This window comes from Sphaeramia orbicularis, chromosome 22, assembly GCF_902148855.1.
Source record: "Sphaeramia orbicularis chromosome 22, fSphaOr1.1, whole genome shotgun sequence".
NCBI lineage: Eukaryota > Metazoa > Chordata > Actinopteri > Kurtiformes > Apogonidae > Sphaeramia > Sphaeramia orbicularis.
In genome coordinates this window covers 10,476,508-10,494,124 of record NC_043978.1, presented here as the reverse complement: position 1 = coordinate 10,494,124, position 17,617 = coordinate 10,476,508, and the positions used below count along the sequence as shown (strand labels likewise).

General features: G+C 38.3%; 1 pseudogene; it reads left to right on the top strand.

Moving 5' to 3' along the window:
• The first annotated feature begins 11,231 nt into the window (after positions 1 to 11,231).
• Positions 11,232 to 16,618, top strand: LOC115413465 (immunoglobulin lambda-1 light chain-like; annotated as a pseudogene).
• The last annotated feature ends 999 nt before the right edge of the window (positions 16,619 to 17,617 follow it).

Here is a 17,617-nt window from a genome sequence, read left to right as displayed (position 1 = left end):
TCATATGTCTGCTCTGGTACCAGGTTCTGTCATATTTCTCCTCTGGTACCGGGTTCTGTCATATTTCTGCTCTGGTACCAGGTTCTGTCACATTTCTCCTCTGGTACCAGGTTCTGTCCTAGTTCTGCTCTGGTACCAGGTTCTGTCCTAGTTCTGCTCTGGTACCAGGTTCTGTCATATTTCTCCTCTGGTAGCAAGTTCTGTCATATTTCTCCTCTGGTACCAGGTTCTTTCATATTTCTGCTCTGGTACCAGGTTCTGTCATAATTCTTCTCTGGTACCAGGTTCTGTCATAGTTCTGCTCTGGTACCAGGTTCTGTCATATTTCTCCTCTGATACCAGGTTCTGTCACATTTCTCCTCTGGTACCAGGTTCTGTCATAGTTCTGCTCTGGTACCAGGTTCTGTCATATTTCTCCTCTGGTACCGGGTTCTGTCATATTTCTGCTCTGGTACCAGGTTCTGTCATATTTCTCGTCTGGTAGCAAGTTCTGTCATATTTCTCCTCTGGTACCAGGTTCTTTCATATTTCTGCTCTGGTACCAGGTTCTGTCATATTTCTCCTCTGGTACCAGGTTCTGTCATAGTTCTGCTCTGGTACCGGGTTCTGTCATATTTCTTCTCTGGTACCAGGTTCTGCAATATTTCTGCTCTGGTACCAGGTTCTGTCATATTTCTCCTCTGGTACCAGGTTCTGTCATAGTTCTGCTCTGGTACCAGGTTCTGTCATATTTCTCCTCTGGTACCAGGTTCTGTCATATTTCTCCTCTGGTACCAGGTTCTGTCATAGTTCTGCTCTGGTACCAGGTTCTGTCATATTTCTCCTCTGGTACCAGGTTCTGTCATATTTCTGCTCTGGTACCAGGTTCTGTCATGTTTCTTCTCTGGTACCAGGTTCTGTCATAGTTCTGCTCTGGTACCAGGTTCTGTCATAGTTCTGCTCTGGTACCAGGTTCTGTCACATTTCTCCTCTGGTACCAGGTTCTGTCCTAGTTCTGCTCTGGTACCAGGTTCTGTCCTAGTTCTGCTCTGGTACCAGGTTCTGTCATGTTTCTTCTCTGGTACCAGGTTCTGTCCTAGTTCTCCTCTGGTACCAGGTTCTGTCATATGTCTGCTCTGGTACCAGGTTCTGTCATATTTCTCCTCTGGTACCGGGTTCTGTCATATTTCTGCTCTGGTACCAGGTTCTGTCACATTTCTCCTCTGGTACCAGGTTCTGTCCTAGTTCTGCTCTGGTACCAGGTTCTGTCCTAGTTCTGCTCTGGTACCAGGTTCTGTCATGTTTCTTCTCTGGTACCAGGTTCTGTCCTAGTTCTCCTCTGGTACCAGGTTCTGTCATAGTTCTGCTCTGGTACCAGGTTCTGTCATATTTCTCCTCTGGTACCGGGTTCTGTCATATTTCTGCTCTGGTACCAGGTTCTGTCATATTTCTCGTCTGGTAGCAAGTTCTGTCATATTTCTCCTCTGGTACCAGGTTCTTTCATATTTCTGCTCTGGTACCAGGTTCTGTCATATTTCTCCTCTGGTACCAGGTTCTGTCATAGTTCTGCTCTGGTACCGGGTTCTGTCATATTTCTTCTCTGGTACCAGGTTCTGCCATATTTCTGCTCTGGTACCAGGTTCTGTCATAGTTCTCCTCTGGTACCAGGTTCTGTCATAGTTCTGCTCTGGTACCAGGTTCTGTCATATTTCTCCTATGGTACCAGGTTCTCTCATATTTCTTCTCTGGTACCAGGTTCTGTCATAGTTCTGCTCTGGTACCAGGTTCTGTCATATTTCTCCTCTGGTACCAGGTTCTGTCATATTTCTGCTCTGGTACCAGGTTCTGTCATGTTTCTTCTCTGGTACCAGGTTCTGTCATAGTTCTGCTCTGGTACCAGGTTCTGTCATAGTTCTGCTCTGGTACCAGGTTCTGTCCTAGTTCTGCTCTGGTACCAGGTTCTGTCCTAGTTCTGCTCTGGTACCAGGTTCTGTCATGTTTCTTCTCTGGTACCAGGTTCTGTCCTAGTTCTCCTCTGGTACCAGGTTCTGTCATATGTCTGCTCTGGTACCAGGTTCTGTCATATTTCTCCTCTGGTACCAGGTTCAATCATATTTCTCCTCTGGTACCAGGATCTGTCATAGTTCTGCTCTGGTACCAGGTTCTGTCATATGTCTGCTCTGGTACCAGGTTCTGTCATATTTCTCCTCTGGTACCAGGTTCAATCATATTTCTCCTCTGGTACCAGGATCTGTCATAGTTCTTCTCTGGTACCAGGTTCTGTCCTAGTTCTGCTCTGGTACCAGGTTCTGTCCTAGTTCTGCTCAGACCTGTGTTCTGTAAACCTCATTGTTTCCAGGTCCAAACCCACCATCACCTCTAATCCAGTGAACAGAGGCAGGAGGGTTGTTCTCCTTCCAGTTCGATGGTGGTGCACATTTCAGGTGGTTTTCAGCCTTTATTTCATTGGTCACTGGTGCCTCCTGTGGTCCAGTAATAAGGCTCAGAATATGATTCATGAAGAAAAACACTCACATCCACTTCAAAACTCTTCTCAGTGTCTTAAGAACACTTTCCCAGTTGTTTCAGGATGTTTGAAACCTTTATTTCATTGGTCACTGGTGCCCTCTAGTGGTGGAGTATGGCTGTAATATATGCTCCAAAATGGATTCTTTTCAACATGTCCTCAAATTCAGTTCTAAATGACTAAATAAGTCTTTTCCAGTTGTTTCCTTCTGTTTTCAGACTTTATTCCAACAGTTGCCAGTGCTCTCCTATGGCCCAGTAGTGAGACTATTGTATGTGTTCCAAAACGGATCATTTTCATTCATGTCACTAAATTCACTCAAACTATTCCAAGTAGCTAAATAAGCCTGTCCATGTTTTTTCAGCTTGTTTTAAATCTTTATTTCAACGGTCTCCAAGTGCTCCAAAAATAAGGATTTTCAACATGTCCTCAAATCCACCAAAAATGTTCCACATTTCTACACAAGACCCTCCAAAGGGTAAGGGTATATACTATGTGTTCCCAAAAGAATCATTATGTCACAACATTCACATAGAAAATGTTCTAAATCCCTAAATAATTCTTTTCTGTGTATTTTCAGGATGTTTTAAACCAGGCTTGTTTAAAGTTCAGCCTGGTCAGATTTCAGATGTGTTCAGCTTCAAACTCATAATGAATGAATTAATGAATGGATTATTTCTTTTTTTTTTTTTAACATTAATCATTGCACATAGTACAATAATTATAATAAACAAAAAAAAGGAATAGGGTAGTATTTTTTTGCCTATCCTTTTCCCCTGATCCACTGCTTACATTAGATTAAATGTGTTCAGCATCAAGTGTTTTCATTATAACAAAAGAATCAATAACAACAAAAACATATCAACCAACTCAACTGAATATTCCTGAAGGATTTTATACTGAAGACATTTTTTAAACTTTGTCAGAGAAGTGAACAACTTAAATTCATCATCAAGTCCATTCCATAATTTCACCCCCACAGCCCAAATCCATCTAGACTTCACATTTGTCCTCACTTTAGTCCATTCACAAATATTCAGACCTCTGAAATTATAATGAACCTCTCTTAATTTAAAGAAATATTGAATCCTATTTGAAACAAAATATTTTTTTACTTTATAAATCATCTGTAGTATTTTAACATATACAATATCCTGCAGTTTTTAAAGTTTGAAGTTGAATAAATAATTAATGTAATAATAATAATAATAATAATCATCATCATCATCATAGTTACTTCAAAATATCCTACTTTATTAATTTTCTAATAGCTCTTTTATGTAATTTTACTAATGTATCTACATAGTTTTTCCTGCATTTCCTCATGTATTATTTGTGACTCGTTCACACTGGTAAACAGAATAAATCCATCATAAAACTTTATAATGTAATTCATTTTTCACCACATGGTGACAACACCATGTTAATGCTTTCTGCTCTTCACTCTTGACCTTTGACCCTTGTCTACTAATTTCCATGGCGACAACAAAGAATAGGAAAGTTGAAGGTGAATCCTCTTCTGTACTATAACCTTCACTGTGCAGCTCAAATCTCATTAATTTAACTATTTCAGAATATTTTGACACTGTCTTTAGAGCTGTGTAGCCATTGTTAGTACACACAAACTGTCACTTTTAGATAAAAATACAGTTAGAGGTTTGTGAAAGGGCTTGAAATATTGCACTGCTAAATATTTTAATATCAGATAGTATGGATAATTATCAGAATGGATGTCAAATTATTATTTGTGGGTGACAGTTGAAGGTGGTTGTTGTTGTTGTGGGCCATAATATTATGACTCTGACAGTACAGTGGTATTAATGCTGATGATCTCATTCTAATGGGGCCTGTCAGTGGGTGGCCTGAAGGGAAACCACAACAGGTTAAAAAAAAAAAAAAAAGAGAATTATAATTTTTTATGTATCATCTACAATACAGTCACTAATTAAGTTAAATAAGACCAAACTATAGATTACAGATCAGGCATATTCTATATTCAATTTACTGATCATGTAAATGTTCATGATCAGAACTAGCGTCTTTCGAAAATATCGGTCTTGCAATATATCGCGATATTTCATCTCACAATACTGAATCAATATTAAAAAGTACTCTATGGATATTTTTAGGTGTTCATTAAAATGCAGATATGGCGGAGGTTCATTTTAGTTTTTTGGTTTTCTTTATTGTTTATATCTTATTTATTATTATTTAACACTGTTTTATTAAATAATGGTTATTTGAATCATCCTAAAAGCACTTTTTCCTGTCTGAGAGGCAGATGGTAGTTCCTTTGTTGGGACTGAACTAAAATAATGTTCTGATGTTAGTTCTGAACTAATAGAATATGAACATTTGAACAGGATATTAAACTGTAATGTCTGTAAAACAGAATTTCAGTTTGAACACAGGAACATTTTGTGATATAACATTAGATCCTGTCAGGCCGGGACTGGCTAATCAGGAGGACCGGGACAATTCCCGGTGGGCCGGTATAATATTTAGGCAACGAGGGCCGGAGTTCACTTTAAATATATATTTAATATTTTATTTATTTATTTTTTTTATTTTTTGGGGGCCGGTAATCCAGTTCCAGTCATAGCACTGAGTTGATCACGTAATCTGCAGCTGCTGTTCCTGGGCCCCACCCCCTCTACTAGCAAACTGTTTGTTTTCTTCCTCTTGTTTGCGGACACACCGTGACCTGACGTAACATGTCCTTGCATACAGTTAGTAGCTCTGTACTGTAGCTGTGGAGCATATACGATCTGTGCTCTGTAGGATGTGGATGGTCAGCTGTGTTTGCTGTTTGAAACATGGAGAATAGAAAGAGCTCAGGTGGTGTGGAGAAGCAAGAATTAAAAAGAGGAAAGCTCTGGAAGCAAACGCAGTCAAATGTGCCAAAATCTGCAACTTTTTCACAAAAACGACCTCCCGGTTGGAAACAACTAATGAGGACGATGAAACGGGTAAACCACCTTTCAAGTTAGTTAATTATCGAGTCAGTGAATTATGTGGCATTGTGACGTGGAACATAACGTTATGTCATTTAAATAATAGTCTGATGCGACGCCACATAAGTGGGAAACTTTGTCTTGTAGCTCCTCAGAGTCAGAAAGCAGATCCAGCAGCAGACAGCAGCCATGAGCCCACAAGTCCAGAGTGGGCAGGTAGGACTGCTCAGAGAGGGAAGAGGATTAGAAGAAATAGGCTCCAGTGAAGAGTATGGTGTAGGCCTGTTCAGTATGAAAGGTGCTCTGAGATGCTCCAGGATTCAGCACTACATGAATGAAACTGACACCAAGGCTTTGAAAATAGAAGATTTATGCTGAGAATTATGAGCATTTTTAAACTGTGCTTTAGTGTCAGAAGCAGAGCCAGGAGCCAGTAGTGATGAGGGGATTGTTCCTGTCAGGATGGAAGGAAAAGGTGAGCTGTTGGAACAGACTGTGTGAACAAGCATCAGTTCCCGTAAAACCACTTTCTATACCCAAACGATAATACTGGCCTATTTTATTTATTATCATTAAAAGTGAGACAGTAAATACACAAAGCCCACAACTGAAAGGCAATAGTATAAAGTAATATTTAATAAGCCTGCATATTTAGCCAGTGTAAAGATCTGAACTGGTTCAGTAAGTCCAAATGTCTGTAGATATTATTTTTTATTGTGATCCAGGTGCAGGTGAGTCTAGAGAAACTGGAGGAAGAGTGAAAGGGAGAGCAGAGTCTACTGATGACAGAGGAGCAGCTCAGCAGCACAACCCTGGACCACTAGGCACAAATGACACAGATGAAGAGGAGTCTGTTGTTAGCTTTGATTGCGTTGCTCGCCCTCAGTCACAGGATACACATATTTTTTTCTTATCATCCTCATCAAACCCCTAATATCACTGTACCAAAAGTTTTCAATAGCATCGATGGAACAAACCGCAAGTAAGTTGTGATGGAAATCTTTTGTTTCAGAGGATACAAAAATAATAGTTATTAGAAAGTGCAGCAAGCTTTATTTTTATTTTTTTTTAATTTTTAATATTTTTATACTTTCATTTCAAACATTTTAAAGGTTTGAAAAATGTTAACACTTATAAGAACAAAAATATAGATTATGTTATTGTTGTGTTGTGAGGAATAATAATGTTGGAGATGTCAATGTGCACTCACTTTTGAAATAAATCCACATTGTGAAGCAACCTTTACTGGCGCTGAATTGGAAATATTTTAGAAAATACACTGAATTAGAAGGCTTTGCAGAACAGTGTGTAGACCTAACATGTAAGGTTATAATTGCATGATTTTAATAATAATCGGTTGTGATCTAAAGTGGGCCGGTCTGAGATATGAAACTCCAGGGCTGAAAATGAGTCTCAGTCCGACCCTGTACTGCAGTACTAGTAGATCTCCCATTTTTAACTTTACCCAAATATTCAGGACTTGCAGCTGACGTCACTGGTCATGTGACTGTTGTTTACACCGCCATATTGGTAGGCACACTATCTGGATCCAGAAAGTCACAACTGTTGCTTTATATGGTGTTTTTCTTTGGACTGGTGTTTGCGTGTTTTGTTCTTTGCGAGTATGTCTGCTTGTGATAAAGGCACCATAGATGAGTTTCAGTGTTTACGAACAACAGTGATGCGTGCACAACTCAGAGGTAAAAACAGGAGGACCAGCTCCAGCCGGCTCACATCAGCCGTACACCTCCAGGCTCTGCCCCGGAACTGGTGAACGAGCCCATATGTTGGCTCTAAAACGGTCCATTAACTGTCTGTGTCCAAAAGCCCATCCCATCTTCTCTTTGACGGCCGCAGAATTTGACTTGAGCGCATGGGGAAGGCTGTCCCATAGTAGAAAAGCAGACTGGCACAGACGGGTGGGCAGTATTGTCACCAGCTCCCCGCTGTCGCCCGCCGTAGCTCCCACTGCCACTTCCAGCTGAGGAAACTCAAAGGGGGCAGGCAGATCCACAATCACTCTGTCTCTATAGGTGATAGTCCAGGGGAAGCCCTCCTGGTAGGTTTAAAGGGGTCTGCATCACCGGACCACATGATGACTATTCTTTTTTTCCACGCCGCTAAGCGCAACAGTTACGCAGGCTAACTATACTGAGAAGCTAGGCTAACCGCAGTAATAACTATAAACAGCGGTGGGCAGAACAGAACCACCGCTGCCACCAATGGAACTGAGCGGTCTATCTGCTGAACTTAGACTTGGTGAAAGCTAAGGAATAAACGGCACACAGGAAAAATGGGAGCAACAACAAAAGTGTTGCATTTGTATTTTGTTCAGTGTAAATAAAGTAGGTTTAACACAAACTTAAGTCAAAGTTGAACGTTTTCAACCTGTTGTCTTTTTCCATTTTATGTCTGATATTATTTTCACATAAAACATTAGATCCACTTTTTCAAATAAGATTGAATCCAAAATATTACAGTGAACAAAAACATGTAAATCTGTTCATATTATTCCAACCCAAGTCCATCTGGTTCATAAATAATATATTTATTGTTTAATACATTAATCAAATGTCAGATATAGGCTTAATTATTTCACTGTTTTTGCCTGAAACAGAAAAATCCTGTTAATTTGTTTTTGTTTTGTTTTTTGTAAATAACTCAATTTCCAAACTGGACAGAATTAGTTTCTAAATAAATGTTTAATAAACTCGTTAATATCTTTACTCTGGTTTTGTCTGTTAATCATATATTAAAAATTAAACTTTCCTCATTCATTCTTTTTTTTTGTTCTTGTTTTTCCATTCAACTTTTATATTTATAGTCATAATTTTTTTTCAACTTTACATAATTTTTGACTTCACTCTGTGCTGCAGCTGTCAGTAGAAAACCTGGACTGTGCTTCCCTCTAGTGGTTACAAATACAAACTGCAGCTCACTCATTCATTTCTGGCTGTGATTAAACCTGTTTGTGCTGCAGTAACATCCACTTTAACCCTTTAACCCCTGACGTGTCTGTGGTGAGTGTTCTGAATGTACGAGGAATTTTAAATATTCATAACAATTCAACCGTTTGCTCAATAGACAATAAATTTAAAACGTGCTGATAGAATAGACCTTGTTCTTTCCATAGACTTCTGAGCATGCTCAGTTCACCCCTCCACCACCTATGAAAATAGACGGTTTGGGCTTTTTTTCACAGTTTTCCTTGTGCTTCTTTTTTTGTTTGTTTGTTTTTACTGTTGTTTCCAGTGTTACGATATTCCTTTTTTTTTTTTTTTTTTAACAGACTTTTGTCCGTGGAACTGCTTTATGGAGTTCAACAGGTGTCAAAAAGCAGCTGGACTGATTTATAAAAAAGAGCCCAAAACATAAACTCCTGGGCCCAAATTCAAATCCTTGTTGTTGTTCAGTGTGTTCCAGTTCACAGCTGATGTTCAACATCCTAAATCTCTTATTGATGTCCATTCTAGTGCCTTATTTAGTCCAAACCTGTCAAACTTCAGTTCCTCTCTTTGTCTTTTTCTGTTCTTCCACCTGTTTTGACCCTAAAACACACAGTAAAACAAAACCACTGACCAGCACAGAAATACAAAGGTCCATCCAGACCTGATCCTGGACCAGGAGACCAGGGTCTAATTCATCTGTTCAGGTCAAACATGACGTCTGACTAAACTGTGACCATCAGATCAGAGTCATGTGGGTCCAAATGTGGGTCCAGACCACTACTGATGGTCTGACCCTGAACCGGTTCGACCTGTTCACACCTGTTTCAGTGTGAATCAGTTCTCCACACAGGCTGCATCAGGTCTGGACATGAAAACAGATGAGAAGAAAAAACCCCTTCAGATGAACCGGTGTGGATGTGAACCTGTGACCTTTGACCTCTGAACAGTTCCTCATCCATCTGATCCACCAGAGGAGTGGGACCAGTTTTTTTGACCCACCAACAGTCCAAGGTCTACAGAGAAAAAGGACAAAACCTGTCTATTGTCAGACTTTATTTATTATTTTGGTCTATTTGTACTTTATTCATTATTCCTCCTGTTTTTGCTTTAATATTTCTGTAATATTATAAATGAAGGGTTTGGGTTTTCTGTTCCATTTGGGTTTCAGCAGAAAACAGGAACATTAGAACCAAAAGCATTCTGCTGACAGGATCATTGGGGTCTCACTGCCCCCTGTAAGGGACTTGGTGGAACAACGTTGCCTAGCGACAACACTGTGGATTTCTAGAGACCCCCCCCCCCCCCCCCCCCCCCCCCCCCCCCACTGCCTGTGGACTGTTTTCCCTCCTCCCCTCAGGCAGAAGGTTCCACAGCCTGAAATGTAAAACTGTTCGGTTCAGGAACAGTTTCTGTCCTACCGCCATCCACCTTTTAAATAAATGTCTGTAAATAAGGGATGTGAAATTACCTCTGAAAATTTAATGATTATTCTCTCCATTTATTTATTTATTTATTTATTTATTTATTCCACTACCTCATCAGTATTTTCTAACTTATTTTATGGCAGGTGTTTTTCAACTCTCTGTGTTTTTAGTGTTGACCCTGCAGCGTCATTCGTTCTGCAGTGTGTCTTTGATGTAATTTACCTGAATGACAATAAAGTGATCTGAAAACATTCAGAAGAAGACATAACAGAATATATTTAGATTTTACATAAAAATGATTATATTATTTATGAAAAAGATAGACCGCTATGTAAAGTCAAAAATTATAACTAAATGTAAAAGTTGAATCGATGTTTATTAAACATTTATTTAGAAACTAATTCTTTTCAGTTTGGAAATTGAGTTTTTTCCAAAAAAACAAAACAAATTAACAGCTTTTTTCTGTTTCAGATGAAAACAGTAAAATAATTAAGCCTATATCTGACATTTGATTAATTTATTAAACAATAAATATATTATTTATGAAACAGATGGACTTGGGTTGGAATAATATGAACAGATTTACATGTTTTTGTTCACTGTAATATTTTGGATTCAATCTTATTTGAAAAAGCGGATCTAATGTTTTATGTGAAAATAATATCAGACATAAAATGGAAAAAACACAAATATAAAACGTTCAACTTTGACTTAAGTTTGTGTTAAACCTACTTTATTTACATGTTGTGTTTTATAATGAATGTTGTGTAGATTCGATGTTGTGTTCATGCAGACTTGGATCATATGAAACATTGAACATATTCAGGATTCATCCTATTTTTACATGAATATTTCTGTAATATTATATATGAAGGTTCAGTAAAAGTTTGTCCGATGTTTCCAAACTAAATGATGGACTGATGTGAACTAAAGTGAACATGTGGTCAAAGTGGGCGGAGCTTTGTGTGTCTCTACTTGAGTCTTTTTCTCTCAGTCGTTCCACAAACAACACAAACCAGTGGCAGTGAATTCATCTGAATGGGATTGTGTTTGTGTGTTTGTGCTTCATGGTGACCCAGATTTACTGAAGCTGCGTTTAGATTCCAACCAACGTGGAGAAACCTTCAACTGAATCAGCTGACAGAAGCAGAGGATTCTGGGAAAGGCCAGTGCAGACTCAGTGCAGTCCTGACCAGCTGTGAACACAGTGTCAGTGATGTGTGAATCCCAGTGTCTGTGCATCGTTTTCACTGTTAAACCACACTTTGTGTTCTCACATCAACACCTGTGGACGTCCGCCAGCACACAGGATGTGCTCCTCCATCTCTATGGTAACCGCCACCCCTCCGCCCCGCCTCCTCCCCCCCGTCAAACTGCACCAGGGTTTCAGCCGAGCCGCAGGGGCTGATGGGAGGTCGTAGGAGCTGTTAGAAAGCAGGCGGCCCTGGTCTGATGTCACAGCTCGTCCTGGTTTGTCCTCAGCTGCAGCAGACGCCGCTTCGGCTCAGGTTCACCAGAGGAAACGCCACAAAATGCTTCTGCTACCGCCGGCTGCTCTGTGCTGTCTGTGTTCAGGTGAGTGTTTCCAGCCAATCAGGAGCCACAACACTCTACCTGCACAAAACGCAGCCACACTAACCTTCATCCACGCCTCTGTTTGTTTACAGCACTGGTCGCCACGGCAACACAGCTGATTCAGGAGGATGTAACACTGACCAGGAGAGTCGGTCAACAAGTCTCCTTCAGCTGTGGAGGAACTGAGAAGTGTGGCAGTGATTATATTCGCTGGTACCAGAAGAAAGACACAGAAACATTTAAACTGATTCTGGTTATTGATATGAGTGATGGTAACTTATATAAAGGTTACAATCATCCTCAGAAAGATGATTTCTCATCTGTACGTAAAGGTAAAGGTTTTGAGCTGCAGATCCAGACAGTTAAACCCTCTCATTCAGCCTCGTACTACTGCAGCTGTTGGAAGGATTACTGGTACAACCACAGTGATAAAAGACGCCTGAAGTCTGTACAAAAACCTCCAGATGAAGAAACATCAACCAGCGTTAGTGACAGGAACAGAACAGGAAACCACGGCAACCATCCCATAGTTCAGCTCCATCTCAGACACAAACTAACTGATCTGAGAACAGTTTGAATCCCATAGATTTCATATTATGAAGCAGATTTGACACATTTGAACAGGTTTAATGTTGGAAAAAACGGAGCATAAAAGTCAGAGTCCAAAGGACAAACAGGATAAACCTGAAGAGTCATGGACACGGACCAATGTTGGACTCAGAGTTGGACCCATGAAAATGGACAGACAATGAAAACCACTGCTGTGTTTGTCCACAGTTCAAATGTGAGGATGTGAAGTGAATCCTCTGGAGACCATGAATGTGAATCCATCCATCAGTGGGTCCAGATCCAGTCCATGTGGACTAAAGGACTGAGGACCTGAACCACGTTCATCCACAGAGTCAAACTGATGCAGAAAAGACAAAGACAAAACCGTCCTGTTGACGTGGACATGAGACAAACACATCATGGATCTGGAACCTGATCCTGGTTCATCATCTGGACACGTTCAGTCCACGTCAGCCCACGGTGGTGGAGCCCACAGGTTTTTGTACCAACAGATTTCACTGTGGTACTGGATCTTTGGTTCTGGGACTAAACTGTACGTAACAGGTAAGAAAAAAACATTTAATATCATTTTTAGTTGTAAATATGTCAAATGTGTTTAAAGTCAGTTTCTGCTGCTTCAGGTTTTATATGTTTTTATTATTAATGTAAGTTGATAATTATTCATGAATAAATAAATAAATAATATAAATATAATATAAATAATAAATACAGTTTAATTCTGACTGAATTTATATTTAAAACTATTTCTCTTCAACAGAAATTATTCTTTATTAAAAACCAAAATGTGTATTTTTATATTTTGAAAAAAGTGATAATAGTGATGTTCAATCATCTGAGTCACTCAGAAAAAACTAAAAAACATCTTATACATGATGTGAAAAATACATTAAATCATATGTAAAAGGTATTTTTAAAGGTTTACATTATTATTGATCCTAATGATCAGATGACTAGAACGACTTCACCTGTAATTAGTTTGTATTAAGAAAAGTGTCGTACAAGTCAATGAAAACCTGTAAAATTAAATGGAAAAGCATAAATATTTTATGGAATAAAAATAGTAAATTCTATGAGTCATCTTGTCCACGTTGACACTGTGGACAGTAAACCTGTACAATGATGATACTGTTATTTACACATGATAACAAACCTTGATTATAAAGTCATTTAGTCATGATATAAATTTGGCAAATACATAAATGAATAAATAACCTAAAGCAGTTCAACAGATGTACTGGCCTCTATGTAGATTCTCCAGATGCATCGTGTTCTTATATTTTCTTTAAAGTTCTAGAACCTGTTGACCAAACACGTAAAAAAAAAAATTATATAAAACAATTTTTATGTTTAATTTTAAAGTGAATACATACTCATATTTAGAAATAATCATGTCCCAATGAAGCTTTGTTCACATCCAGTAGATTTATGTCCAAGGTTTAATAAACTCTGGGTGTTTTATGTCATGTTCAGTTAATGACAGATTGGACTGAAAAAGTCAGATTTTCTTCAGTTTTCTTTGTTTAGATTCGATTAGATCAGAAATGTATTGATCCCTCAGGAAATGAAGGTTCCAGTAGCAGCAGAACAAAGAATGTACACATACAAGAAATATTACAAAACAAAAGGAAAGAAAAAAGTAATAATACAATAATAACAGTAACTATAAAAACAGTAGTGAATAACCGGCAATTACACATTAGAACGTACAAGTAGAAATTAATAATAAATAATAACAAATTAATAATTATATTACATATAAACATTAATAATAACAGGATAATAATAATTATAAGAAAGTGAAAATAGTAGTTATTACTCACTTACATATTGTTACAAGTAACATAAGCATGGAAGTAATAATAATAACAATAATAATAATAATAATAATAATAATAATAATAATAATAATAAAAATAATCTTTGAATTTATTCTGAGCTATAAAAAAAAATTACATTCTCAGTGAATTAATTGTAGGAAAATACACGATTTACAGAGAAAAACACAAAACACAGAGGATAATATTCTAATAAACTGTGATAAATGACTTGGGAGAGGTTAAATGTCGATAAAAACTCAGTTGTAAATGAACACAAAACTGTGTGTGTGTGTTTATGGGTTAAAAACAGAAGTACTGGTAGATTTGAGGGGGTTTGTTTGTGTCAGTGTGGGTCCCGTCCTGCTGCTCTCATTCATAATGACATGTGTTTATTGTTGCTTTCCCTGCTGTTCCTCTTCATATTCCCTCCTGGTCTGTCAGTGACTGTGTGAGGACTCAGACCCAGGGTCATCTTCTGTTTGTGCTGCTGAATGCTTTCATTACTGGATGCTCACATCAGTGTGTGTGCAGTCAGTCCTAGTGCTGCTGAATCTCCTGGGGTCGTTCTATAGTTCAGTCACTTTCACATCAGACTCAGTGCAGTGCACAGCTGTCGGCCGTTGCTCACCGTGTCCACGTGTCCACCTTCAGGTGATCGGCCGCTGAAGCCCGTGGTGGACGTGTACCAGGCGGCGTCCACAGCCCACCTGGACGGGAAGACCTCCCTGCTGTGTGTGGCCTCAGGCATGTTTCCTCCTGAGGTCCGGTTCTCCTGGAAAAGACAGAAGGGCAACGGAGCTGTGGAGGATCTACCCGACGCTGAGGGAGAACAGCTGGAGGTCCAAGAGTCTGGACGCAGAACCGCCATCAGGACCGTCCATCACAACCACCACAGCTCAGAGAAATACTGGTGCACGGTCCAGCACGAGGGGGGGGACGGTGAAGGCTCGTGTTTGTCTTTCTGTCCAGCCCTGGGACTCCCAGCGTCTGTCTTGTCTGTTTTACTCAGTTCTGATAATGAAGAGTCTGCTTTACTGCTGTGGACTCTGTGTAAGGAGTCTAATGTAGAACATCCACCTGCTCCACACAACCATGGAAATATATATACATATATATGCAGGGTGTCCCAAAACATCTGACATCATTTCATCACCTAATAATTTATTTAAACTTTCTTTGCTCTTTTTGCTCAAAAAAGTGTCATCATTTTGATTGTTCTGCTTCCATGAACAGACATGCTGTTTACTGCAGCAGAAAAGGCCTTCTGTGTGTTGAAGTACGCCCAAACTCAGTCAAATGTGAATGTGTGATGTGAATTTGGTAGAAAATGTCATAAACAAGCGACAACAGGAAAGCAGATTTGGACGTGGCATTAGAAGTTTCAAGAGGAAGGCTGTTTGTGTCGGAAAAAACAAACTCCAGAACCGACTTGATGTGTGCTGCGTCACAAACGGCGTTCATGTTGAACATCTGTAATAACTTTGGAACATTATAAAATTACCATCCCCCAGAATTTTTCATTTGAAATTTGTAGAATAAAACATTTTATGTCCACAATAAATCCTATTCAGTATCATTTCTCCTGACCGTGTAGTCACTCCGATATGGACATCTTAAATGATGTCAGTTTTTTTTGGGACACCCTGTATATATATTGTATCCGTTCGTCGTCCGTCTGTCCGTATGCGCAAAAACTGTGGCGTGGACTGAAGGCCGAGGGTTTTCAAGTGCGGGCACGTGATGTTTATTTGTGTCTCAGCTCTGATACATGATAACATGTAATTTTTCACTTTTCATTTTTCTAATATTAATATCCTCCTGAGACCAAGGAAACCAAAACTTTGGCTTTTTTACATTAAATAACTGTCTTAATTAGAAAAAGCATAATGTAATCGTCTTTTAGACTTTAATTTATTTTATTTTTTTTATGAAATATCTTTTGCAGTGGACAGTGTTTTGTGTATTTTATATAACTCTGTCTTTGTATAACTCTTGTCCCCTACAGAAGACAAAAATGTATTGCTGGGTCTCCAGATGATATATTCTATAATTAATATTCACATTTATTTTATGCATTTGCATAATTTCACTTTTTCATATAGTGCATTTTATTTGAATTATTGTCCATAAATTTGCCATAAATACTCTTTATCTGTCATGACTGAAACCAGTGTTTTATGTCTCATTCATTCACATGGATTTCTGTGCTTTAAATTAATAATTTGATTTTTTTTCCCGTCAAATATCAATAAACTGAGATTAAACTGAAACTGAAGAAACAATTTAGAAACTAAGACATTTTTCCAACCATTATTTAAGCAGAGTCGACAGTTTCAACTGTTGTTTATGAGTTCCAGAGTGAACATGTTGATTAGAAACTCTGTCAGTGGTTAAATGGTTTATTTTCTGTCTCATATGTTGTGATTTCATATCGACACTGAGGATCAGGTTGAAAATATTCTGTCTATTATGAATCAAATCTGACATAAAAGTCTTAATATCAGACCAGTTGAGGTAAATCTTTACGCCGACGACACTGTTGTTTATTCTCATAAAAGTATAAAAGACAGCTTTGGATAAATACAGTTACATTTATTACATTATTTGTATTATTGTTCAGTCTAGTATAATTTTATTATTAAGTCTTTTTCATAAATTTGTCCATTATATTTTTAATAGTCATTAATAGTCAGTAAATGAACAGACTGTGTTAGTGAATGACTTAGTGATGTTTAATATTTTTCTTGTTAACGTGGTGAAATAATGTGACATGAAGAGGCCGTGGTTCTGTTTGTACAAATAAATAAACCAACCTTTGATCAAACATGAGGTCGACATGTTCGATTCAGTGTTTTTTGTTTCCGTCTCTAAATGAAAACCTGTTGAGCTGAGTCTGTAATTCACATTATAATGAAAGTTTAATGAAAATATTCAACATTTAAGCATAATTTAGGATTAAGGCTCAGAGAATCTAAATGTTTTTGTTGGTTTAATGTTTTCTAAACAGATGTAATAATTCAAATCACTGACACAACTGGACTTTTGTCTGCATTCTTTTCATGCTGTTGGTGTTTAACAGACAGACAGAGCTGTGCATTGGACTGTATTTCTATGGAGGTTTAATCTGGTGTGAATGTGGAGGCTGTTGAACACAGGAAGTGTTGATTCTCTGTCAACTGTCTAATGACCACAGAGAACACATTCAGATCTGATCAACTACCTCCTCCTACGCACTTTGACACAAACACGTCTTTCCACAGAGTTCATCGACTAAACCAGGGCTGTCAAAGTCAACCCAGACCAATGTGATCTAAAGTGGGTCAGACCAGTAAAATGAGAATATAAATTATAAATAATGTCAACTCCAAAATGTTCTCTTTGTTTTAGACTTAAAAGAGTAATATATATTCTGAAAATATTTACATCTACTAACTATCCTTTAAAAAATGTGAATAACATGAAAAGGATCATAGTGGACCCACCAAGATGGACAAAAAAACATTTAATAACAGGCAGAATATTGAATATTAAATGACAATAAATAGACCACAGTCCAGTTTAACCAGAAAAACCTGTTGAGCTGAGTCTGTAATTCACATTATAATGAAAGTTTAATGAAAATATTCAACATTTCAGTATAATTTAGGATTAAGGCTCAGAGAACCTGAATGTTTTTCTTGGTTTAATGTTTTCTAATCAGATGTAATAATTCAAATCACTGACACAACTGGACTTTTGTCTGCATTCTTTTCATGCTGTTGGTGTTTCACAGACAGACAGAGCTGTGCATTGGACTGTATTTCTATGGAGGGTTGAACTCCAC